The sequence below is a fragment of the Gopherus evgoodei genome, chromosome 2, assembly GCF_007399415.2.
Source record: "Gopherus evgoodei ecotype Sinaloan lineage chromosome 2, rGopEvg1_v1.p, whole genome shotgun sequence".
NCBI classification, from domain to species: domain Eukaryota; kingdom Metazoa; phylum Chordata; order Testudines; family Testudinidae; genus Gopherus; species Gopherus evgoodei.
In genome coordinates this window covers 122,701,881-122,728,734 of record NC_044323.1, presented here as the reverse complement: position 1 = coordinate 122,728,734, position 26,854 = coordinate 122,701,881, and the positions used below count along the sequence as shown (strand labels likewise).

Genomic DNA, 26,854 nt, shown 5'->3' with positions numbered 1-26,854 from the left:
TCCTGGTTCCACCCACCAGGCGGCTTGTGGTGTTCCCTCTGCATCTGCCTCTGAGGGAGGCCCCATCTGCTCACTATAGGCAGTAAGAGTGGACAGAATTGGGCCCTCAGAAAGAAAAATGCCACCAAATCTACTAGTATCAATTGTTGGGAATAGGAGACAAATATAGAGGTTAATGTTGCCATCATCTGGCTTTGTATCAGAGTACAGGCCTTAGGGAAGAATGTTAACCAAGGCAATTTAAACTTTAGACTTCTTTGATTTTACCACAGTACTCAATGCTCCTATTTAATAAAGAAAAAGATTTTCTTTGATGAATCAGAAATAATAGGTAGAGCTGCAAGAATTTGGGAAAGGGGATCTGCTGCATAGAAAGTTGACTGGAGAGGTTTTGCCAAGTTAATTTTCTAAAAGAAAACTTTATTTTTCTTAAACAAAATATTTTCAATCAAATCTATTTGAACCAAACTTCATTCAGTTAGTCAACAAAATGCCAGTAATAATTCCAGAAAATCAGTTCAGTTCCATACTTTTATAATTTCCCTCACTCATAAATTTTCATTTTGTTGAACTTATTTTACCAAAGTACAACAATAAGCAGTAATAAAGAGTTTAATTAGTTAATAGATTAACAAATAAAACTACTCTATAATATTATTTACATTTTAGGTGGAAAAGTTGGTGTTCTAAAAATAGTAATAAAAATAATTATGATTATAATATATGATAATTTAACAGAGGATCCCTATGTGTATACAATTCCAATGAAAACATACAATGCCATTGAAATGAAGCTACCTCTGGGGAGGGAGGGCAGAAGCAGTCCAGTACAGCTCTCACTGTATCACAATATGGGTGGGGAAAAATTTGGAAAGTGAACACTGGGGCAAACCTTTGCTTTTTAAAAACAGCAAAGTGCACTAAAGTGCAATGCACTTACAGAACTCAATGGGTCTCTTTCTGATTTCAGTGTAATTCAGAATGAACTCCCTTGCAACTGATCAAGAGAGTTACACCAATTAAAACTTGTGTAAGTGAGATCTGGATAAAGTTCAGTGTAACTATCTCATAAGGAAGAACAATTGAGTTGACCTAACTGTGAACTAAACAAAGGTTCAGGGAATTCTAGATGTTTTGAGCCTGGTGCTTTGAAAACTAAGTTTCTTTTTCAGTAAAAAATTAACAATACATTTTCTATAAGGAAAATGTTAAAACACAAGTTTAACTTCTAAGGACACACCAGATCAGGTCAATAATCACCAGCTTTGTATATCCTTAAATGTGATCCCTAACATGTAAAAAGAAAAGAAAAAATACTAGAAAAGAAAAAATATCCCACTTAGTCAACATTCTGGAGTCAACAAGCTGAACTATTAAATAATCCTCTATTCAGCTAGATGAATTTGGAAATTATCTCAACTATACTAGCAATTTTAAAATAGAAAACAAAAATAATTTTAAGGAACGATACTATGGAAACCTGTGTTTTAAGGAAATGGAAGCAATATTATAGCACTTTCCAGTTGTTCTAAGGATCTTTTATAAAGAAAGGCTGCTATTTTAATTATTATTATTTTTTTTTATAAAACTGCTCCAAAAGATTATATACACAGTAAAACAACATCAAGCCACTTAACTACTGGAAGTAAATTTTTCTGTCAAAAGTATACATACATTTTCACATAACATTTAAATAGGATAGATTGATAACGGTTGCTATCATTATAATTTATTAATTATATAGTGCCACAGATGCATGTCACAAGCTTTACCAAAATAATAGTTAATTTAGGTCCTTAGCCCTAGCAGCAATTTAAGGCCCAGATCCTCCAGTTCAGTTGCTTGGATGCATGCCTGAACTATACCTGAATCTATGGTCTGAAAAAGTGAGCTGAAAAGCTCATGAAAACAGATTTTGTTTCTCCATGGCATTTTGGTATTTCTGCTTCCAGTCCTGACACAAATTAACAAGTGCAGAAATGTGTGCAAATGAACACTAATGAAGAATCAGTAACTTAACCAAACTTTTCTATACTTTGAAAATAGTTTGGTCTTGATTTGAGTTTTGTGTGAAGGTTCAAGTTGATTCTTATTTTATACAAACAAATGTGAGCAGCCTTATGAAGTATTACTCTATTGGTAGCTTTTTAAGACCTGTTTCTGAAATATGATAGTGTAGTTTTGAGTTTTTAAATAAAAATATGGCATTAGCACACTCAGATTAATTTAGAACTTGCAGGGATGCCAAAACATCAGCTAAAATGATGAGTCAAAGTAAGAGTGACACTGTGTTGTCAGTGAAAGTCATTGTTTGAGTGCAGGGAAACTGCAAAGGGGAAATCTAAGTTTGTCCATATTCCATCTTTTAGAAATCTTGTGAGAGAGCATCTGGAGTGATCCATGTCAGCATTAAAGTCAACTGCATTACAGCATAGAACTGCACAGATTCAGCATCTTGTAAATAAAGGGCCCAGTTAGGGTTGTCAATTTTGGTTGGATGTATTCTTGGTGATATCATCATATGACATAATCTATAATTAAAGATTAATCTTTAATTCCTGGAGACTCCAGGCCAATCCTGGAGGGTTGGCAACCCTAGTCCTGCATTTTCTGTGCACCCAACGTTCTCTTTGATGTCAACATGAGGGTTGGTGTGCATGGGATGCAGAATCAGGTCATAAGATTGTAAATTTAACTGGAGGTCTCTAATGATTTTTTTGTCATATCTATTATTTTTTAATGGCATCTTTTTCTTCCTCAGGGAGATCTGCAGGCTATGGCTTTTTGCCTTTGAACATCCTCAAGTCAAGCATCAAGAAAAGGTGATGAGGGTTAGGGAGGCTCCCCTGACATTTGGTGCACTGGCATCAGCCTATGCAATTATGGGCCACCTTTCTAGCAGGCGGTAATTGAAAAGTGTGAACCACATGGGCTCTAGTCAATAATGGCGTCAGCATACAAATGACGCTCTGAGCTTTCTATGTTCCCCATCCACTATTTTTGCTTTTCACCTTTTATCCTTCTCAGCATCATGACTTAATCCACTCTAATGAGGTGAGCTCTTTTGCCAAAAAACAGCAGCAACAGAACTCTTTTTTGGCACTGCTTGAGGTTTGTAAGGAGTCAAAAAAGAAATGACTTTGTCAGCCTTCCAGAAAAGAGGACAATGCACCCTTTGAAAAGTTTTCAGCTTTTCAGAACTGTCCTTTCAAGTGCAGGTTTCCTCCATACCTGCCTAGGAATGCATAGAAGCTTGGTAAAACTTGTTTACCATTGAGGTAGTACGAGCCCGAAGTATCCAGAACATTTAAATTATTGTAGTTCATACTTTTCCTTGTTTGAAGATCATTAAGGTGACCACGTCTCTGTTTACAAACACCAGATGACTGCCAATACTAGTGAATATGTGAATTTCCTTTGCTTTCTTTTTCTTGCCCATATGTCCTTGTTTCTTGAGCCATAAGTGCATACTTGTATAAAAAGATATATATATAAAAAAATAAAATTAGAAACAATTTGTACAGAAAATAAAATAGTCTACTTCTGGGTAACTGAAAAACAATAAGAAAGAATTTAAAAGAAAAATGGTTCATTTTATAGACACACATTTTATTCTTTGTAATATAGTGATTTTAACTTAAGTTCATAGGAGAATACATCACCCATAGAGCATTTACAAATGTCCTGTTATATGCATATGAGGCAATGATCTGTAATTAATTACAATAAAGTTGCAGCTACAATGGGCCCAATCCCATTCTGAGGTTTTTCTATTGGCAACAATGGAATTGAGCCCTATTTATGCATCAGTTTTGAATATAGCTCAGATTCACAGATCTTGCATAAGTAAATCAGTGTATTTCAAAATTAAAGCACCTTTAAAAAAGAAATAATTGTATTATTATTTAACAGCGGCATGGTTTATTTATTAATCATTTTAAACTGCCATGGCACTTTCAGTTTTTAAAAGCAGGAGAGCAGTGGGGAAGAAAACAAGAGAAATACAATAGAAAGATTTCCATGGGATTAGACCACATGGCCTTAGTACATGTATACACAACCAAGAGAAGTAGAGGGATTTTGCCTCTTACACTCATTGCACCTCTCTCCTCTTTCTTCAGCCCTAATCTGATTTTTGCCAGTTCCTTTTGATCTACCGGGGCAGGCAAATCAGGTCCACAAGTACAGATGGAGTAAATATGGAGATTAGCCTCTTCTCGTACTGCATTAGCTTCTAATACCTGATTAAATCCAGAATCATGCAATTGTCTCTGTGTTGGCTATCAGAGTGGCAGAGCACAGAAGGGGGCAGGATGAAGGCTGATTTTGTAATGGATACTTATTTTATCCCAGTGCTCTAAGAAGATTAGGCCTGGGGGTGTCACATTAGCCATGATCTCTAGGCCTTTGGTAGTCTCTTGCAGTTTTCAAACACCCCTGCTTCAGCCTTAGAACAAACAGGCAGCTTGGACTCTGTGGCCCCATGTTGTGGCATGAATAATTGCACATTGCAAACTGTTTGAAGATCATAAAGTGCTGTGTAAATTACTCAGTTTGGGCTTAGTAGAAGTGATTTGTGGTGACTTACTGAATCTTTTCACAGGTCAGAATTAAACTTTCTACATTTCTTACTATCACTGAGGTAGAATGAAAGTTGAATTGTATCAGCCAGTATTCTTATCAGAACAATCTTTATAAAAGCCAGTTTATATAAATAGTTGTACTGTATGCAGACCCTGCATGCAGCACTGTGCCTTTGATAAATCTTCAATTATATTTAGCTGAAACACCAAAAGATGCCTGCTCAGCATAAATCCTAAATCAGTTCACGTGAAAATGAAAGGACATGTTCAAAATCATCCACATAAGATGTGCCAGAATGGTACACGTAGAAACCTGTGATTTTATTATAAAATTCTATTTCTACATGGAAATAAGTTTTATTTAAACAATGAAAGATGGCAACATTGAGGAAAGAAAATTGGTGTTGTGCTAGTTTGAATGAATATAAAATTAACAGAATTCAACTAGGGAATGGTCTACATAAAGTTTTATTTTACATCTGAGCCGTGCTAGCTCACAGAAATACTTGCAGTACTTGTTCCTCTGACTTGAAAGGCAGCCCAAGCCTTTGCTATGAGCCAGCATAGGTAGGTACAGCAGTTAAAATTATATAGATACTTTGTATTAAAATTTTAACTAGCAATATTTTTGCTGGCAGATAGCTGACCTCATAAACTTTCAAAGCCGTATAGTAATGAGATTAATTCTATACAAATTACTTAATTATTTTGAATATTTGTCCATTGCAAAATGATTTATGAAATGCTTCATGAATACATTAAAAATATTGGAAGTCAGTAAACAGCATCACCTTTCATTGAGCCAGTCCATACATTTCAAAGCATTGCAAAATAAGATGCCACCATAACATGTAATAATGAATAGATATTCTCTTCGGGCCAGATTACAAACCCTTACTCACATTAGTGAGTAGTTGCTAACATAAGTAGTCCCAATAGGAATTACCTATGTGAGTAATTGCTTACGAATGTGAGTAAGCCATTCACAATCTACACTTTAATATTATTCTATTTGGTAAAAATGGCAAACTGCAGTCAGTGCAGGTTTTTTGCACTTGCATATTTGTTTGGTGTAGCTGTTTGGGACTTTTGCAAAATGGGCAATTAATTTCAAAAGCTTTAGTTCCAACTTGAAGAAATTCTACTGGAATATTTTCAAATGCTCTAAAGCAATCTAATATAAAGAAGTCAGGAAAATTGGCAGGTAGAATATAAAGGGGAAAATATAAGTCTGACAGTAAAGAAAAAAGCAGACTACTATATAGATTTTCATTTGTATTCTTGCATTGCTGATTATAATCAATGTAGTAATCAATTTTACCACAACTTAAGTTGCAATAATTTGGGCTGTAGCCATACATAGGGGGTGGGAGCAGGCAGGTTCTGAATACTTTCCTTCAGAAAAAGTTTGATACTCAAAACAATCCAACCAAAAATATGTTTATTCTATTCAGCATAGCTATTTATTCCTGTATGAATGAATTAATATTTATTCACTTTACCAGTGAGTAGGCAAGCTAAAAACACATCATCCCCCAACAAACCTACATGAAGTGGATTTGAAATGAATGTGCTTTGTTTTAAAATAGCAAGAAACTTCTTAAATAGGAAGAAAAAAATTTCTAAAACAATTCCCTACACTATAGTTGAAAGAGAAGTTTGAAACTGTTGTTGTTTTCTAGTGCCAGTTCAAATCCAATAGGATTTAGCTGAAGTGTTTACTAAAGTATTTAACAAAAAAACAACATTTGCAAGTTCAATCCATAGCTAAGATAAGTAAGCTAAGTGTGAGATATGGTACATCTATAAGCAACGCGTTTTTTTTTTTTACATCAGACAGGTATGTTTTAAAGGAAACAAATGCTACAAAATTAGCTTTACTAAATTATTAATGCTCTTTTCCAACTATTTCATGTATCACAGAAGCAACATTTTCTCTTTTCTTTCTATTTTTCCAAAATAAAGAGTATATAACAGTTCACCAGAAAAATCATGGAGCTGCTATAGTAAAAGACATTTTGTAGTTGAATTTTGAATATCAAAATAGTTTGCATTATATAGGAGAATGCCTAAAACTAACATGTATATTGCATCAATGCACAAAAAAAGGCCACATGAACATTATTTCTGATTGTAGAAGAGCAAAAGAAAGATTTTTTTCTTTCTCATCAAAGTATCTAAACTGTTGCTGGTCCTATGCAAATATATGAAATATATAAAAAAAAACTTTGTAGCACATAAATGCATATAAAAGTTCTATTCATTTCTTTAGGCAAAATTCATTCTCAGTGTAAATCTTCTATGTCAAGAATTCTACAGATATTCTAATAAAGGAGGAACAAATCTAAGTTTCTATTTATTGTCAACATCTTCTGTCCTTGGACAGACATGACCATATTTTGAAAAATTTCACTTCTGCCCACATTTGCCTGCATACACATTTGCACAGGCAAAATCTTAACTTGTTCACATGTACATTTGTTCATGTAAATTCCAGCTACCTAACTGGGTTGATAAATACCTATCAATCCCATAGCTGTACAACTGAGGATGAAAGCTGCACTGGTAAAAACAACCTGGTTAGAGAGGAAGTGAAGGCAGCTATAAAAATAGGAAAAAAAAGTACAACAAAGGGAAGAAAGGAGAAATTAACAGTAATGAATATAAATCATATGTTAGAAACTGCAGAAAATTGATAAGAGAAGCAAACAGTCAGAAGAAGAAAACAGTGGCATACAGAGCTGAGACCAATAACAAGAAGCTTTTAAAAATATATTAGGAACCAAAAGAATCTTGGCAATGGTATTGGTCCCTTTCTAGATGGAAATGGTAGAACTATTAATTATAAGGCAGAAAAGGCAGAAATATTCAATAAAAATTTCTTTCAAGTATTTGGGGGGAGAATGGTGATACAGTCATCAGATGGTGATGATAATACTCTTTCCACTTCCTAGTATCTCTGTAGGATGTTAAACAGAAGCTACTAAAGTTAAACATTTTTAAATCAGCATCCAAGAATTTTAAAAGAGCTGACTTAGGAGATGTAGATTTAATGTAGATTTTCAATAAGTCTTAAAGTGCTGTGGAAGTTTCAAAACTCTGGAAGAAAGCTAATGTGTCAATTTTTTAAAAGGGAAACAGCATGACCTGGGTAATTATAAAGCTTGCCTAAAACCAGTCCCTGCAAGATAATGGAGCAGTTGATACGGGACTCAATTAATAAAGAATTAAAGGAGGGTAATATAATTAATGCAAATCAACATTGATTTATGGAAATAGTTTCTGTCAAACTAACTTGATATCTTTTTTGATGAGATTGTAAGTTTGGTTGATAAAGGAAATAGTGTTGTCATAATTTACTTTGATTTGGTACCACATGACATTTTGATTAAAAAACTATAAAGGCATAAAATTAAGATAGCACACATTAAATGGATTAAAAAGCAGCTAACTAATAGGTTTCAAAATATAATGATAAATGGGGAATCATCATCAACAGGGTGTGTTTCCAGTGGGATCCTGCAAAGAACGGTTTGTGGCCCTACTCTATTTAACATTCTTATCAATGACCTGTAAGAAAACAAAATCATCACTGATAAAGGTTGCAAATGACATAAAAGTTTGGGAATTGGTAAATAATGAAAGGGAGAGGTCACCAATACAGAGCAATCTGGATCACTTGGCAAGTAAGAGTGTTGTCATATTATATGACTACATATAGATATAAACGTATAATAAAATTGTCTATACTTGAATCTTTGTGACATCTGATATACATGTGATTGTATATTAATTAATATATATTACTTCATTACTGTGTATTAATTTAATATTATTTATGCCCTTTGACCCTGGCAGTCCCTTCTAAACCTATGATTCTATGACAGGAAGGAATCCAAATTATGGCAGTTGGACAAGAATATATTAAATCTTTCCTAACAGAGATATTATCTGTAAATTACTTAAATGGATGTTAGAATTTAACAGATGTAAAGTTAAAGATTAATACTTTCAATAAATTCCTGGCACCCAGGGGACATTACAGTATCCCCCACTTTTGTGAGCTTTTTCATGGTGGAACTGGAATACAAATTACTCAGAAAAGCAACTAAAACCTGTTCAGAGAGAGAGAACATAAATTCAGGGAATAATCTCTGACATACTTTGACAGTTAGTTCTCATGGTGCTGATTTTTTGTATGAGCTATTCTGTCCAAAAATTCTACTAATATATAGTAAGTACAATTTTTAATTTCCATTAAGATTGAAGATATAGTTGCTTGGAAAGTCTGGAAGTACTTGATGCTCTTTTTTTTCCAGCTCATTTCCTAATGTTATATTCAGCTTTTCTAAGAGTCCTTAGCTTGTGTATTTGTATTATGTATCAGTTTGATGATCACCCCATGCATCACAAGGCTACCGCACCTTTAAATGTGACCATAATATCCTTTATCTTTAGTAACTCATTGGCTTAGGAACTAGCCCTGGGCACTAGGAGCTCTGGATTTTATCCCTATATCTGTAATTAAGGCTACTGTTTTTTTTTCTTTTCACACATTCATCCCTCTCAGTGATTCTTCCTAGGACATGACCTTCCCACAAGTAAGAAAAACATGTGAGTAGCTGCCATAACCAATACAATTCTTAGATCTGTTAGCTGGTGGCATGAGCAAGCAGAGTAAGGAAGTTCCTAGGGACAAAGCACAGTAAGTCTGGCTCTGCTACCTTTGGCTACTTTTGCCATTGATTTCAGTGGAGAAAGGATTGGGCCCATTGTTTTCACAATGCTATTCATCTTCTGTCACTGGGGCCCGGGAGATCCATTTCAAGGCTCAAGCCCTAATCTTCTAGATGACAGCACAGTGGCAGTGCCTGATTACACCAAAGAGTCGCCTTATACTTCATTTATCTTTGCTTTTGTAAACCTTTTGTTTGGAAAACCCACTGGTTTTTAAGCTTGTTTCCAGCTGATTGTGAGCAGCTTCTTAGGTTGCAAGTGATCAACTAACATTTGCTGGGATTTGGAAACTATGGAGTACACTGGTCAGGGTAGAATGGGTGACACATCGTTAGCATACTGATAAGCAGACCTGAAATGACAATCACTGAAGGAATGTAAAGACAACCCAGTTTTAAATAATTCCTACTTAATATGTTAAAACAAATTGAGTATAATAGTGTCTCATGGTGTAATAATAAACATTAGTCACATGTTAATTACTCAACTCCAAATAAGAGTTCCATTTCAATTTCATAAAACAATTATTGCATATTAAATGTCCACTTTATAATTAAAGCCATATATTGTGGTTTTAAAATTGAGTAACAACAGAATGCATATAATAGTCTAGTGATACAAATATATAAAATCTAATTTAAATACACAGATAAACATAACTAGGATTTACACTGTAATTAAGATATATTTTAAGACCTCAGTATTTTTGAGGAATTAAAAAATGTATTAAATTTATGAAACTGTAGCTGCTGTTTAATTTCCTTGCATTTGAAATCTCACAATTTGGAAATCCCAGTATGGTAGCATCCCAGAAGTAGGACTAATCAATTAACTCAGATTCTTGACTGCATGTTAATCCCAGGCTAAGTAAGAAGGGAAATTATAATAAAATAATTCAGTCCTGGAGTTACTGTCTTGAAGTCAAGACTTTAATGCAGTCTTTAGTTTAGACCGATATCTTTAACTCTGATGACTCTTTCTAGTCAGGTACTTACCATAATATCAATATAAGATAGCAAATGCATTTCTTCTTCTGCTATGATATTTGATTTATTTCATCTCAGGACAGAAAAAGAAAAAATATTTAATACCAAATTTAGCATAGGAGTATAAACATTTTGGGAAAATAGTCATAGGAATATAGATGTTGTCATACTTGATCAGATCAGTGGTCTTTCTAGTCCAGTATCCAACAGTGGACAGAACCAGATGCTTCAGAGGAAAGTGCAATATACTCTATAGTGGACAAATAAGGAATAATCTCCATACAAGGCAACTTTCTTACTTACCTCTATTAGTTAGTAGCTGTTTTATACCCTGAAGCATGATCACCTATATCCTTTCTAAACATTTTTAAATACTATGTAACTATGTTGTCATAATGTATATGAATTACATTAACACCCCATGTTAAGCATGCTTATGTGCTAACTGTGATCACATTCAATTATTAGATATTATTTTTCCACAAGCCCCTGCATCATTCAGTGCACAGGATGGATGGTACTCAGGGAATGAGTCAGGACTGTGTAGTGAATGAGGTTGTTTTCTGTCAAACCTTGGCCTCATTTCATCTAGTAGCTGGAAGGAGTGTAGGGAATGAGCCACTACTTGCCTCAATATCAAGGGCTAATAATAAATATTCTTACTGATACTATATATAAGGAATCAAGGAAGTGGTAGATATTCCAATGATACCAACTGTCCTAACATAACCTCCTCATTAACATTAGAGGCCAGGTAATAAGCAGAAAAATTCATGCTAAGGTCATGATATGATTTCCTGAGCAAGAGTCTTACAATCAGTGATTTGAGAGAAGCTGATGCTTTCCCTTATGCAGAGAGCCATGGATAATTTCCACCAACAAAAACCCAAACATCTCCTTGCAAAGATTTCCAGAGATGAAGGGCATAGTTGTATTTCACAGGTTGCCATTTTGTTTCATCTCTTTTACAGCAAACTTAATTCCTCTAAGATAGATCTGGACCTCGAGACACTTGTCACTCCCCCTCAGTTTAAGAAGCCCAGATCCTCCAAAGTATTTAGGACCTACCTCCAATTGATTACAATGGATGAAGGCATCTAAATAGCTTAGAGGAACTGGGCCAGAGGCTCATTTCAAAACTGCTTCCATGAACATCCAGCCCTATCTCCTCCTGCCTCCTTTGGGGTGGCTTACATCTACAGTGGTGCAAAAACGTACTGAAATTATGACCTAACTTTAAGAGTGGTGCATGAGTATGGCCCTTGTGCCCTTCCTCCCCATCCCATGCACACCTGCAGGTACAATCTAAGCTGAATTTGTCTTTTAACTGGATAGCTCCTCCTACAGTATATCAACCTTGTAAAACTGTTCTTCAGGAGACTGAAGGAGAGTCAAAGTAAGGTGTCTTTCTAATAAACCTCTTCTGTTACATGATCACCAGGCTTCAGGCATCAGGTGTGTTTTTAGGAAAAGTTTGTGCCTTTTCAGTTTTGTACAATGCAAAGAAAATATGGACTTCTCATTCCTAATCCCCTCTACCCCTACAAACACACACCTTGCCACCCTTATGTAAAACATTGTATGTGTTCCACCTCTTCTAACAAAATGTGAGCTCATTAGACAAGTGATTTGCATTATCATTTCCTACCTTTCCCCTAGCCTTCTTCATGTACAGAAAAAAGTACTGTCATATGAATGGAGATACCCAGATGATTAGTCCCATTAGTGGTGTCTTTGTAATATGTAGTCACTAACATAAATGGAGTTTTGTGACAGTATCCTTTATCAGTGTCAGCCAGTACAAGCCAGGCCTTCCAGTGACAGGAAAATACCAAGCTTTCTAGGGACTGAACATCTGGAGCAAGAGGAACCTTCTTGTGTTACCATGGGCATCCTCTACAGAACAGACCTGACATCAGGGAGAAATCAGAGCCAGCACATAACAATTTAGATGTACCCCGGACTGGCATTAACTTTTCAGCCCTTAAAATCAAACTAGATTTACTTTACTTTTTATTTAAGTTTATACCTACCTTGAAATTGGAAGCATAACCCATTACCCCTGTGTGAACAGAAGACTATAATGTGCTTGCATCAGCATTTTGAAAATTCCTTATGCACCTATTAATTCTCTGATTAAGTCTTGTCTTCCATTTAGGAACACAGTAGGCACTAAGAACTCCAGCTCTGGAACAGATCTTAATTTTAGAATCCTAGCTAAACTGAGTGCAGAATGTGTTTACCTTTTTCATGTATTACAAAATCACCATGCAATGAGATGAAAAGACTCTAATGTACTTCCTACATGTACAAAGAATCAATCCTATAAAAACAAATGAACATTTTAAATTCAGGAGCCTCTTTATTAGGCTAATTTTAAAAACTTATTTTTTCATTAATAATTTGTTAGTTTGGTCTGATTCGTCATTTCCCAAAACTCCCATTGATTTTATTAGGAGTTATTTTATTTTATTTTACACAGAGAGACAGAACCTAGGTCCTTACACAGTTTCTAGTTAGTTCTAACCATAGCAAATCTCCCATTTTAGTTAATGGACCGAATCCTGTGGTCATTTTTCCATTTTTACACGTCTGCTTGAGTAAACACTGTTAAGGCTGAATAAGGACCTCAGGGTTTGTCCCATAATACAGCACCAGGCTTTTTTCTTATTATAAAATCACAAAGCTGATGAACTTAAAAAATGTTTCACAAGCCCCACAGCTCTAGTTATGAAAATGAAATGCCCACAAATACACAAGAATAGAGAGAATGCAAATTCAAAAGTCAGGTACAGTTCTGAAGTGAAAGGAGATATTGCTAGGATTGGCACAGTAAATTCAAAGCTGATCTACTTTTTTCCCCCATTTTTATAATTTTCAGATGCATTTTTTGTTGTTGTTTCCAAATGCTCCAATGCTCACATGTCTAAAATAAAACACTAAAATCCTAGTGCCAGCATCCTCACAATTGTAATAATAAAACATTATGTATACATGATGGATGGAAAAATTCAAATTTTAGTTTCAGAACTACTAAGAAATTCTATAGACAACGTTTACTAAAAAAATTACGGATATGTCTGCATCAAAAATATCGCTACCACAATCAGCACTAATTAGCACCCTGGCTGATACTGTCAGCGGAGAAGCAAAGACAATGAAGACAGAACAACTCTCTTAATCCAGGTGCTCCCTCCAGGGCAGGATTGAAACATGCTGGCAGAGGAGTGTGAGGAAGCATACCCTAGCACTGTCTGGGATGCCTAAGGATGTCACTTTTCATGTGCACTAAATTTACTCAAAATGTTATAAAAAGAAAAAAAATGATGAAACATCTTGACAGTGGCCTTTTAAGTTTCTCAAAGATTTAATAAACCATGGGAAGTACAGTGAGCCTGTCAAGGTATGGATGGCTGCATGCCTGGAAACTCTTATGCACTGTCCATTACTGTTGCTAATCCAGCCCCAGGCTGGATTAATTTGTGTGATGTAAAAAAACCCTTTCAGCAAAGTGAGGGTATCCAAGCAGGGGATTGAGAATAGCACAGACAGAATGCTTGGAAGTAAGCTATAGCACCTAGGGAAAACAAGCAGGTGTTCACTCTCTTAATCCTATACAGTAGTTTTTCTACAATATTAGGGTCCAATCCTGGTCTCCTGTGAAAAGACAGAGTAAGCAAAAATGCAGGGGAAAACCTCCCCCAACCTTTCAGCAGAGTAAGGAACACCTATACAGTTGGTGGACATCATCCATAATTTCAGAGAGTCCAGGATCTTATTCCATTTGCAAGGCAAACTCCTGCTAATTTCAACAAGACTAAACAGTGTCCCTGGGGTCCTGAAGGAGAAAACTTAGAAGTTAAAGTAACATTGTATTTTAGGCTATTGTCCCCACTTTTTTCCCTCTCCAAATCCCAATAAATCTTCACAGGTATCTGATTACTAATTGTGCTGAAGAAAGTAGGAAAATAGTTAGCCTAATTACTTACGATAGAAAAATACTTATGTGATCATCCCCATAAATGCCTCTGATTTCAATGGGTTTATCCTCAGTGCAATTTTCATTAACGTAAGGATGATGATCATGTGCTTAAAGTGTGAAACAAGAGGAGTCTGGAGAGCTGACATGAATAGGTGGATCGTGCATAACTCGAGTGTGTTGTGAGACATGATGCCAATGGGTAAGGATTTTCCACCACCCAAAAAGTTCACCAATAATTTACAGATGCAGTGGCACATAGCTGTTATAACACAGATCATTAGTTTTAACATTTCTTTTTTTATTTTTTTTTATTCTTCTGCTATGAAAAATGTTCTTAGTGAAATGATGAGCAAAAAATAGGAGAAAAGTTCTAAATACCTTTTCTCTATTATTTTGCAATACCATTAACCTCAAGTTCAAAAATCATAGGTCAAGCTACAAAAAGTCATAAAATTGCCTTAAAAGTAATGAGTATTTTTAACAATAGTGTTGGTTCTTTTTTCCTTGACTTCTGGTCTCTGAGCCTTCAAGGTGCACTCGCTTGACATTTTCAAGATTCTCTTTGCAACTATGAGGTTCTACAAACTTACTTTTAAAAAAATTAAAGCTGGGGTTCTCAGGCAATCTCTTCATTGCAGAAGCTGGAGCTTTAAGAATAACACCAAATATATATCACAAGACTCATAATAAAATCATGATACGTAGTTGCACTATTTTTTATTATCTGTATTGTTATTTTTTCCAAACCTGCCCTATCTTTTCTTAAGGGTCACCACACGATTTGGACTCATTTATTCATGTCCTGTTACCAGATGACTAGTTACCCTTACAATAGTAGTTTGCTACACAGCTGCCAATTTTAACTCAATTTCTTTAATGGAAATTAAATGTGGAACATTGAATAGCTCTCCATTTTGCTTTTATATTAGAAAATATGTTAAAAGTGGCTGGAGGAGACACATGCTACATGCCAGCACTGTGGTAGTAGTTGACAATTTAGAATGGTCACTTTATCTCCTTCAGCACCCCCCTCCTCACATCTGCTTCTCTTCACCATGATAGCAACATGGGGCTTTATCTGTAAACGGTATCTTGGAAATCTTCATTTGTGCTCTCAATGTCCTGAGTCTCTTCCATACTCTTTCCCATCAAAATAACAAAGGTGATTTGTGGGAAATTATCCATGCTTGGAGATGTGCTGAGAAGCTGGATACATGTTTGGAGATGTGCTGGCTATTCCTTGGAGGCTGCTAGAAAGGAGAAGGGGAAGGCTGCAACATAGCTCGGTGCAGACGCTGCAAGGGAACCCTACTAACTTCCACTAAGCTGTCATGCTGGATGTCTGATTTTTCAGCAGGGCAGTGGGAAGCCACAGAGTGAGCAGGAAAGGGAAATAAAAGTCACAGAAAAGCAGTGACAGGTATGAAAAAACATTGGTCTCAGGGACCATATGTCAAGAATTGGGTCTGCAGCACAGCCAGACTTTGGGCAGCCTCATTAGTACAGCTGGCTTGTAGCAGGTTGTCTAATAAGCTATACTGCCCGATTGGCTGGAAGAGCCAGGAGACCGGCTCTGAGACCCAGCAGTAGCAGCCACTGAGTGGCTGCTCAAAGCATTTGCCAGTGTCTGTGATAGCTCTTGCACCTGCTTGTTCCCAGCCTTACTCCTGCCATTTTCCAGTCCTGTCTCTGCCTTACTTCAGGTAACCAGATTCTGACCTTTGGCTCTGACATCTGGCCTCTCAGTCTGGTTCTAACCCTGTGTTCCAATGCCTGGCTCCTGACTCTGGCTGTGACTCTTGGTTCTGAATTCTGCTACTGGGTCCTGTACTAACCAGTAGGCAGGATCACCCATCTCCTGGTCACTGACACTGTGCACCCCATGGGGCTGGGGAGGTGTTTGGATTAGTGACTAAGGGGTTAGAAGGAAAGAACTGGAGGAACTGAGATGTTGAAAGAAAGAGAAGAAAAAAGTTTAGGGTTATGAGGAACATGAAGAAGAAAGACGGGAGATTTGATAGCTGCTTTCAACTACCTGAAATGGGGTTCCAAAAAGGATGGATCTAGCCTGTTCTCAGTAGTACCCAATGACAGAACAAGCAGTAATGGTCTCAAGTTGCAGTGGGGGAGGTTTACGTTGGATATTAGGAAAAACATTTTCACTAGGAGGGTGGTGAAGCACTGGAATGGGTTACCTAGGGCTGTGGTGGAATCTCCTTCCTTAGAGGTTTTTAAGGTCAGGCTTCACTAAGCCCTGGCTAGGATGATTTAGTTGGGGATTGGTCCTGCTTTGAGCAGGGAGTTGGACTAGATGACCTCCTGAGGTCCCTTCTGACCATAATATTCTATGATTCTGTGGTGAGAAAAGAGGCCTTGGCTATATTTCTGCCAGCTACATACTTCCTCTGTGATTTTGGACTAGACTTTAGTAGGGCATTTGATACGGTCTCGTATGATTTTCATATCAATAAACTAGGTAAATACAACTTAGATGGGGCCACTATAAGGTGGGTGCATAACTGTACTCAGAGAGTAGTTATTAATGGTTCCCAATCCTGCTAGAAGTGTATAACAAGTGGGGTTCCGCAGGGGTCTGTTTTGAGACTGGTTCTGTTCAATATCTTCATCAACGACTTAGATATTGGCATAGAAAGTACGCTTATTAAGTTTGCAGATGATACCAAACTGGGAGGGATTGCAACTGCTTTGGAGGATAGGGTCATAATTCAAAATGATCTGGACAAATTGGAGAAATGGTCTGAAGTAAACAGGATGAAGTTTAATAAAGACAAGTGCAAAATATTCCCCTTAGGAAGGAACAATCACATACAGAATGGGAAGAGACTGTCTAGGAGGGAGAATGGCAGAAAGGCATCTAGGGGTTATACTGGACCACAAGTTAAATATGAGTCAGCAATGTGATGCTATTGCAAAAAAAGCAGACATGATTCTGGGATGCATTAACAGGTATGTTGTGAGCAAGACATGAGAAGTCATTCTTCTGTTCTATACTGTGCTGGTTAGGCCTCAACTGGAGTATTGTGTCCAGTTCTGGGTACCACATTTCAAGAAAGATGTGGAGAAACTGGAGAGGATACAGAGAAGAGCAACAAGAATGTTTAAAGGTCTAGAGAACATGATCTGTGAAGGAAGGCTGAAAGAATTGGGTTTGTTTAGTTTGGAAAGAGAAGACTGAGAGGGGACATGATAGCAGTTTTCAGGTATCTAGAAGGGTGTCATAAGGATGAGGGAGAAAACTTGTTCATCTTAGTCTCTAAGGGTAGAACAAGAAGCAATGGGGTTAAACTGCAGCAAGGGAGGTTTAAGTTGGACATTAGAAAAAAGTTCCTAACTGTCAGGGTGATTAAACACTGGAATAAACTGCCTAGGGAGGTTGTGGAATGTCCATCTCTGGAGATACATAAGAGTAGGTTAGATAAATGTCTATTAGGGATGGTCTAGACCGTATTTGGTCCTGGCATAAGTGCAGGGGACTTGACTCAATGACCTCTCGAGGTCCCTTCCAGTCCTAGAATCTATGAATCTATGACATTTCCTCACTCCGCGCCTTGATTTCTTTATCTCTAAAATGTGATAAATGCTACAGAAAAAGTCTATAAAATAAATAAATAGTATGTAATATAGAAGAAAGATAAAGGAAAAGAAAAATAAGAAAAAGAGAAGGAACTAAATACCAAAGGAGGAATAGAAAGTTACATATGATTAAAAATGCTACAGTAAAATGTACCTGTTTAAAATACTTAGATTTCTATCAAATATTTTGTTTATCATACTCACTGACTATGTGCCCCTCTTAGTAATTAAAAAGATAAGCCCCTACCATTGAGAAGGACCCAGGATATTTTGGATACAGATATATAGGATATGAATTGCTTCTGAGCAAAAAATATTTCTGAATATTGCTACAATGTTTTATCAACAAGGGATAGTTTAAATGTGGACAACTCATGAGCTAACTGATGTCTAATTTAGAAATTTACTAAAGGCTGAGGAATTATTTAAAGATATTGAGATTCACTCACCAATTTGTTCTCCTTCTGTCTTCCCTTCTGCTTTGTCCCCATCATTCTGTAGAATTTAGATGTCTCTTGCACTTCAAGTTAGCAAAGAATTCTTGGACTCCTGTAAACTATCAAAATAAAGTGGTATAAACAAATAACAAACAGGAAAAGCCTCTATCCTTACAGGCAATCATTTTATATATGGCATATCAGGGTACTTATTCCAGTACTGAGTGAATTAGCTACCCCTGACAAATTAATACACTAACATCATAAAGCTTAATGACTGTTCCATTGTCTAGCTAATTCTGTCAATTGCTAGTCATATGGTGCCATAAAAAGAGGAAAATGTAAAAATGACCATGCATTGATGCTATTATTTCACAATAAGATTCAGTATGTTTGACTATTTCCCACTTGTGTTTTAATACACAATGATTTAAAGTTGCCTGTAAAGACATAGACCCTGACCCTCAACTGAGGGCACAGCACAATTCAGGAAAGGGGCTGCAAACACGGCCATCAGCTAGCCCCAGCATCATGCCTTCACTGCTCCTTTCAATGGTCCCAGCTCCAGCAGTGGTGGGAGTCCTGGGTGCTGGCTCAGGAGGGAAATGGTATTTTGCATTGTCCCATTCAAAGTTAACCAATGGGCAACATTAATTTAACAAAACAAACAAACAAACCTTATTCAAAAGAGATGAAAAATCATTCAAAGATTTAGCCATAGCAAATATGTAAAATCAAATGCACTTTGGGAACTTGCCTCAGGAAGTTATTTTGTTTGATTGTGGTCTGAAGATTATGTAAAATACCAGATATATTTCACATTTCTGCTTTAGTGTTTTCAACTCTTTCAATAATTAGTATTTCATTAAAATTGGCATAGGAATGAATGCTAAATAGTGCAGGCCATATCATATGAACTCTCACTATACAATAGTTAAAGGCCATGTTGAGAATAGGAATTAGAGTCCTAACTTCAAATCCACAGCTCTAACAACAATACAACATAGCTTCTTCCTTCAAAGAAGATTGATTTCATTCAAGAAGAAAGCAACATATTTAGGTTCAGATTATGCCTGGCTGCACATAGGTAACCCAGGAGCACAGAGAGTGCCAAGATCCTTTCCAATTATGTTTCTCCCAGGGACCAGAAAAGAAAAGACGGTTACTCAACTTTGGAACTGTTGTTCCTCGAGATGTGTTACTCATATCCATTCCAGTTAGGTGTGCGCAGGCTGCGTGCACGTTCGTCGGAAGATTTTTACCCTAGCAACACTCGGTGGGTCGGCTGGGTGCCCCCTGGAGTGGCACCACCATGGCGCTGGATATATACCCCTGCAACCCCTCAGTGGCCCCTCAGTTCCTTCTTGCCGGCTACTCTGACAGTGGGGAAGGAGGGCGGGTTTGGAATGGATATGAGCAAATCATCTCGAAGAACAACAGTTACAAAGATGGGTAACCGTCTTTTCTTCTTCGAGTGCTTGCTCATATCCATTCCAGTTAGGTGATTCCCAAGCCTTACCTAGGCGGTGGGGTCGGAGTGAGATGTTGCAGAATGCAAAACTGCTGAGCCAAAGGCTGCATCATCTCTAGACTGTTGAACCGAGCATAATGCGAAGCAAAGGTGTGGACCGAGGACCAGGTAGCTGCGCGACATATCTCCTGGATAGGCATACGAGCCAGGAAGGCAGCAGATGAAGCCTGAGCTCTGGTAGAATGTGCGGTGATGTGGCTTGGGGAACTATGAGCCAAATCATAACAAGTGCGGATGCACATCGATACCCAAGATGAGATCCTCTGAGAGGAAACAGATAGGCCTTTCATTCAGTCTGCTACTGTGACAAAGAGTTGGGGCGTTTTACAAAAAGGGTTTTGTCTGCTCAATATAAAATACAAGCACTCTACGGATGTCCAGGGAGTGCAATTGTTGCTCCTGTTGCGTTGAGTATGGCTTCGGGAAGAAGACCGGGAGAAAGATGTCCTGGGTAACATGAAAGGCCGAAATCATCCTAGGGAGGAATGCTGGGTGTGGTCGCAACTGCACCTTGTCCTTGTGGAACACAGTATATGGCGGATCCACCGTAAAAGCCCTAAGCTCGGAGACTCATCTGGCCGATATAATGGCTACGAGGAAAGTTGTCTTCCAAGACAGGTATAGTAGTGAGCAGGTTGCTAACGGCTCGAATGGGGGAGACATAAGTCTGGTTAAAACCAGGTTGAGGTCCCAGGTCGGGGCTGGGCGGCGCACTTGAGGGTATAAGCGCTCCAAGCCCTTGAGGAACCTCAAAACCATAGGGTGTGAGGACATGGAACGACCACCTTCGCCTGGGTGGAAGGTAGAGGTGGCTGCCAAGTGTACCCTCAGTGATGATACTGCTAGGCCCTGTTGTCTGAGAGACCAGAGGTAGTCCAAAATAGAGGGGATCGAGACCTCTGTGGGAGTAAGATGAAGCGTTTCGCACCAGCAGCAGAAACGCTTCCACTTGGCCAGATACGTTGACCGGGTGGAAGGCTTCCTGCTACCCAGGAGAACTTGTCATACTGATTCAGAGCAACGTAACTCTGGCTGGTTTAGCCATGCCGCAGCCACGCCGTGAGGTGAAGAGCCTGCAGGTCCGGGTGGCGAAGCCTGCCATGGTCCTGAGTTATGAAGTCTGGGTGGAGTGGCAGGGCAATTGGGTTGGCTATCAACAAGTCGAGCAATGTGTTGTACCAGTGCTGCTTGGGCCACACTGGAGCGATCATGATGATGCGTGCTCTGTCCCTGCGGAGTTTCAGCAGGACCTTGTGAACCAGCAGGAATGGTGGGAAGGCATAAAGGAGCTGGTTCTTCCACGGCAGCAGGAAAGCATCCGAGATCGATCCCAGGGAGAGACCTTGGAAGGAGCAGAACATTTCCTGTTCTCGCAGGAAGCTTACAGGTCTATGTGGGGAAATCCCCACTTCTGGAAAACAGAATGAATAACGTCCGGGTGGATCGACCACTTGTGAGACAGGAAAGACCTGCTGAGTCGATCCGCCAGAGTGTTCCGGACACCTGGGAGAAAGCACACTACCAGATCTATCGAGCGGGCTATGCAAAGGTCCCAGAGTTGGATGGCCTCCTGACAAAGAGGGGAGGACCGTGTCCCTCCCTGTTTGTTTATGTAGTACATGGTCGTTGTGTTGTCTGTAAACACTGAAACACAATGGCCTCGCAACTGTTGCTGGAACGCCTGGCATGCCAGGCAGACTGCTCTCAGTTCTCGGACATTTATGGGTAATGCCAGCTCCTGAGATGACCAAAGGTCTTGAGTACAAAGGTGATCGAGGTGAGCACTCCAGCCGAGAGATGATGCGTCCGTCGTCAAGGACATTGAGGGTTGGGGCGGATGGAATGACATCCCTGTGCACACCAGGGAGGGAGTTAGCCACCATTCTAGGGAGCCTAGGGTGCTCAGGGGAATGGTGACTATCGTGCCCGGGCGGTATACCGAGTTGAGCCAAACTTGGAGAGGACGGAGGCGGAGCCTGGCATGTTTGGTTGCAGCCATGTGATCCAGGAGACTGAGACAAGTGCGAGCCGAGATCGTCGGGAAATTCTGTAGACCTCGGATGATTGCTGCCATCGTCTGAAACCGCGCCTGTGATAAGCAGGCTCTGGCTAGATTGGAGTCCAGGATAGCTCCTATGAAGTCTAACCTCTGCGTGGGAACCAGAGTGGATTTTTCTATATTGATCATCAGGCCTAGGCATGTGAATAGGTCCTTGACGATGCCCACATGCTGAGTGACTTGTGTCTCGGAGGCCCCTCGGATGAGCCAATTGTCCAGATACGGAAAAACGTATATCTGACGTCGGTGGAGGTAGGAGGCAACTACAGCCATACACTTTGTAAATACCCTTGGGGCTGTAGAAAGGCCAAACGGCAGGACCGTAAACTGGAAGTGCTGACGTTTGGCTACAAAGCGGAGGTATCTGCTGTGTGGAGGAAAGATGGCGATGTGAAAGTACGCGTCCTTCATATTGAAGGCGGCATACCAGTCTCCAGGATCCAAGGACGGGATAACGGTCCCCAGGGATACCAGGCGGAACTTCAACTTTATCATAAACTGGGTGAGTCCTCACAGGTCTAGGATAGGTCAGAGACCTCCCTTCGACTTGGGGATTAGGAAATAACGCGAGTAAAACCCCTTGCCCCTTTTGTCTATCTGTACCTCCTCTATAGCTCCTATGGCGAGGAGCGCCTGCACCTCTTGTAAAAGGAATTGCTCGTGAGAGGAGTCCCTGAAGAGGAACAGGGTTGGAGGATGGGAGGGTGGGTGTGAAATAAATTGGAGGTGGTAACCATACTCCACCGTGTGTAGGACCCAGCAATCTCAAGTTAACTGGGACCACGCTGGGAGGAAGTAGGAGAGACGGTTGGAGAAGAGAGGAGAGGAATCCTGGCCTGTAACTGGTACGCTGCCCTTGGGCGCACCTTCAAAAGTTCGTCTTTGGTCCCAGTGGTGGTTTTGAGGGACCGTGATTTTGGCCCCCTTGAGGTCTTGATGGTTGTCTGCGACCACCTTGGCTGCGCCGCCTGTCAGAGTCCTGTTTTTGTCTAGGCACAGAGTATGGGCAGTAAGGCTGGGGATGGAAAGGCCTGCGTTGGGTCACCGGCGTATGCATGCCGAGACAGCGCATTATGACCCTGTTGTCCTTCAGGCTTTGCAGCCTGGGGTCAGTCTTTTCCGAGAAGAGGCCTTTACCATCAAATGGCAAGTCCTGAATGGTATACTGCAGCTCCGGTGGGAGGTTTGACACCTGAAGCCATGAGATGCCCCTCATGGCAACACTCAAGGCCAGAGTCCTGGCTGCTGAGTCTGCTGCATCCAACGAGGCCTGGAGGGAAGTTCTGGACACCTTTTTCCCTTCCTCCAAGAGGGCAGCAAATTCTTGGCGGGAGTCTTGAGGGAGAAGTTTCGTAAACTTACTCACCGCCACCCAGGTATTATAATTATAGGGACTAAGCAAGGCTTGTTGATTTGCCACTCGGAGCTGTAGGGCCCCTGCTGAGTACACTTTGCGGCCAAGTAGGTCCATTCGCCTAGCTTCCTTCAATTTCGGGGCTGGTGCCTGCTGGCCATGGTGTTCCCTCTCATTAATGGACTGGATGACTAGTGAGCAGGGAGGAGGATGGACATACAAATACTTGTACCCTTTAGAGGGCACCATATATTTACGCTCAAATCCCCTGGCCGCAGGAGGGATAGAGGCTGGGGACTGCCATATAATATCGGTATTCGCCTAGATGGTCCGAATAAATGGTAGGGCCACTTTAGTGGGGGCATCTGCCGACAGAATGTCCACTACCGGGTCCTCTACCTCCGGGACCTCATCCACGTGGAGGTTCATATTGAGTGCTACCCTCCTTAGGAGGTCCTGATGGGCTCTCAGGTCGATTGGAGGGGAGCCCGAGGAGAATGTTCCTGCCACTGCCTCATCTGGAGAAGAGGAAGAGGAGATGCTGGCGACGAGCGGGTCCTGTGTGGCCTGTTGCTCTTGGGCGACCTCCTCCTCCAGTGGAACCTGGGAGTCCGGTGGGTGAACTGGGGCTTCCTCCGCAGCAGTCGGAGGGGGATGGCTAACGGTCGCCTCTGGCACTCGGTGCTCTGATGAGACAGAGCGGGACAGAACTACTGGTACGCCTTGGGCCTGGTGGTACGCCCACAGTGTCCAGAAAGACCACTGATGGGGTCCTTGGTCCTGGGCCTGGGTCTCTTGGAAGACTCTGGTGGGCACATCAGAATCACCATCCTGAGCATAAGAGCTGTCCGCGTGAGATGACACTGATGTGTGTCTGGATGGCCATGGAGGTACTGAAAAGCCCTGGGCAAAGTCTCTGTCTCTAGCGGACTTTGCTCTACTCAGCGCTGGGGACTGGTACTGGGAGGCATACCGGTACCGGGAACGAGATCGGGACCTGAAACCGGAGCGGTGCCGGGAGGTCGACCAAGATCTCGAGGCTCGAAGTCGGGACCAGCGACAGGAGTTACGGTGCCTAGAGCGGTGCCGGGAACTGGAACGGTGCCGAGAGTAGTGGGCCGGAGAATGGGATACTGACCGGTGCCACGAGTGTGACAGGTACCAAGGAGGAGAACGGTACTGGGACTGCGAGAGGCGTTGGGAGCAGGAGCGCCGACGGGACCTGGAACGTCTGCAGGACCGTGATCGTGAACAGTGACGCTCTGCTGTGCCAACACAGGATGGTCTTATCAAGGCAGGTTTGCCTATAGACTGTATTACCCGCACTGGCGGTGCCGGGGGTTGAGACAGCGTCGACTCTGTCATGGCAATCAGATCCCTCGCCGTTGAGAATGTCTCCGGCGTGGATGGAATAGTAAGCTCAACCATGGCTCGTGCTGGGGAGCTGACAGTCACCGGACTCGACGGCCCTTGTGGAACCCGAATCAACGGTGCCGACGTCGTTGGTGTCGCGGCAGGTGTTGGTGCCAGGCAATCCAACTTAGATGAGCTCTCTGGCTGCGGTGCAGGTGGCACGGAAGCAGCAGCAGTCTTAGGCTTTCTCGACCTCGGGGAGAGTGAGCGGTGCCGAGTCGACTTCGGTGCTGGCGATGGCCGGTGCCGAGAGGCCTTGGCAGTACCAGCGCAGTCCAGTGCTGAGGAGGTGCTTCTGCCCACCGATTCACCAGTGCTCGGTGCCAAAGGGGGAGGGGTAAGAGCTGCCTCCATGAGGAGCTGCTTTAGCCGAAAGTCTGGCTCCTTTTTTGTTCTCGGCTTAAAAGCCTTGCAAATGAGACACTTATGTCATAAACAGATAGCTAAGGGTTAATGTCTCTTTCACCTGAAGCACCTGACCAGAGGACCAATCAGGAAACTGGATTTTTTCAACTCTGGGTGGAGGGAAGTTTGTGTCTGAGTCTTTGTTTTCTGTCTGCCTGCTTTTCTCTGAGCTTTGGAGAAGTAGTTTCTGCTTTCTACTCTTCTGTTTCTAAGTGTATGGACAAAGAGATCAGATAGTAAGTTATATGGTTTCTTTTCTTTGGTATTTGCATGAATATAAGTGCTGGAGTGCTTTGATTTGTATTCTTTTTGAATAAGGCTGTTTATTCAATATTCTTTTAAGCAATTGACCCTGTATTTCGTCACCTTAATACAGAGAGACCATTTGTATGTATTTTTCTTTCTTTTTTTTTTAATATAAAGCTTTCTTTTAAGACCTGTTGGAGTTTTCCTTACTTCAGGGAAATTGAGTGTATACTCACCAGGGAATTGGTGGGAGGAAGAAATCAGGGGGAGATCTGTGTGTGTTGAATTTGCTAGCCTGATTTTGCATTTCCTCTGGGTGAAGAGGAAAGTGCTTTTTGTTTCCAGGACTGGGAACGGAGAGGGGGAGTCACTCTGTTTGGATTCACAGAGCTTGTGTCTGTGTATCTCTCCAGGAGCACCTGGAGGGGGGAAGGGAAAAAGGATTATTTCCCTTTGTTGTGAGACTCAAGGGATTTGGGTCTTGGGGTCCCCAGGGAAGGCTTTTCAGGGGGACCAGAGTGCCCCAAAACACTCTAATTTTTTGGGTGGTGGCAGCAAGTACCAGGTCCAAGCTGGTAGCTAAGCTTGGAGGTTTTCATGCTAACCCCCATATTTTGGACGCTAAGGTCCAAATCTGGGACTAAGGTTATGATATGAGTAGCAGCGGTTGGGATATAGACAGAATCCAGAAGCCAGTAGGAATATTATATTTTTCTTTTCTCTGCTAAGGGCTTTTTAGCAGAGAGAAACAGTTTGGTTTTAAAAGGGAACCAGAGAGAATTTTTTTTTCTGCTCTCTCTGGCAGTTTGTAGCTTGCATCTTAAGCAAGAAACCATTAAGGTGCTATTAAGAGTCTTTTGTCACACAATAGCACTCCCATTGAGAGTCATACCAGCACTATATACATGCAAATAAAGTGGTTTTTCAGGTTTACTTAACCTTGAAGATTAGCTAAAGGCACTGTTGCTAGGCAGACTTCAGGAGGCAACAGAGAACCTGCAGTTCAGAAGATAAACACCGGAGGGCACCCCAACACAAGAAAACAGGAATCATGACTTCTAAGGCAAAAATTGAGGCCGAAGAGCAATTCAAAGAAGATGAACATAGGCGACAACTGGAGATGAAAGAAAGAGAAGAACAGATCAGAGAGGCAGCCTACCAAAGAGAACAGGCAGCCTACGAAAGAGAACAGGCAGCCAAAGAGGCAGCACACAAAAGAAAACTAGAAGAAGAAGAGGTGGCCCACCGAAGGAAGCAAGCAGAAGAAGAGTTGGCCCACAGAAGGAAGCAAGAAGAAGAAGAGGCGGCCCACCGCCGAGACATGGAAAAACAACAAAAAGAAATGGAAAAACAACAAAAAGAAAATGAAGAGAAGGAAAAACAGAGAAAACATGAACTGGACTTGGCAAAAGCTGGGCTGCATGTGCCAGCCCACCCTAACAACCCAGCGCCAATTATTGCTCCACAGCACAGGAAATTTCCCACCTACAAGGCAGGTGATGACACCGAGGCTTTCTTGGAAAATTT

General features: G+C 40.6%; 2 long non-coding RNA genes across 2 annotated transcripts in view; both read left to right on the top strand.

Moving 5' to 3' along the window:
* LOC115646129 overlaps window positions 1–26,854 on the top strand; it is a 1,027,118-nt gene that overhangs the window by 945,280 nt on the left and 54,984 nt on the right. The window lies entirely within an intron of this gene.
* LOC115646128 lies at window positions 2,482–23,382 on the top strand. The gene is made up of 3 exons (XR_003998948.1): window positions 2,482–2,598; window positions 8,271–8,277; window positions 23,372–23,382. It is a non-coding gene; the product is annotated as an uncharacterized LOC115646128 (long non-coding RNA).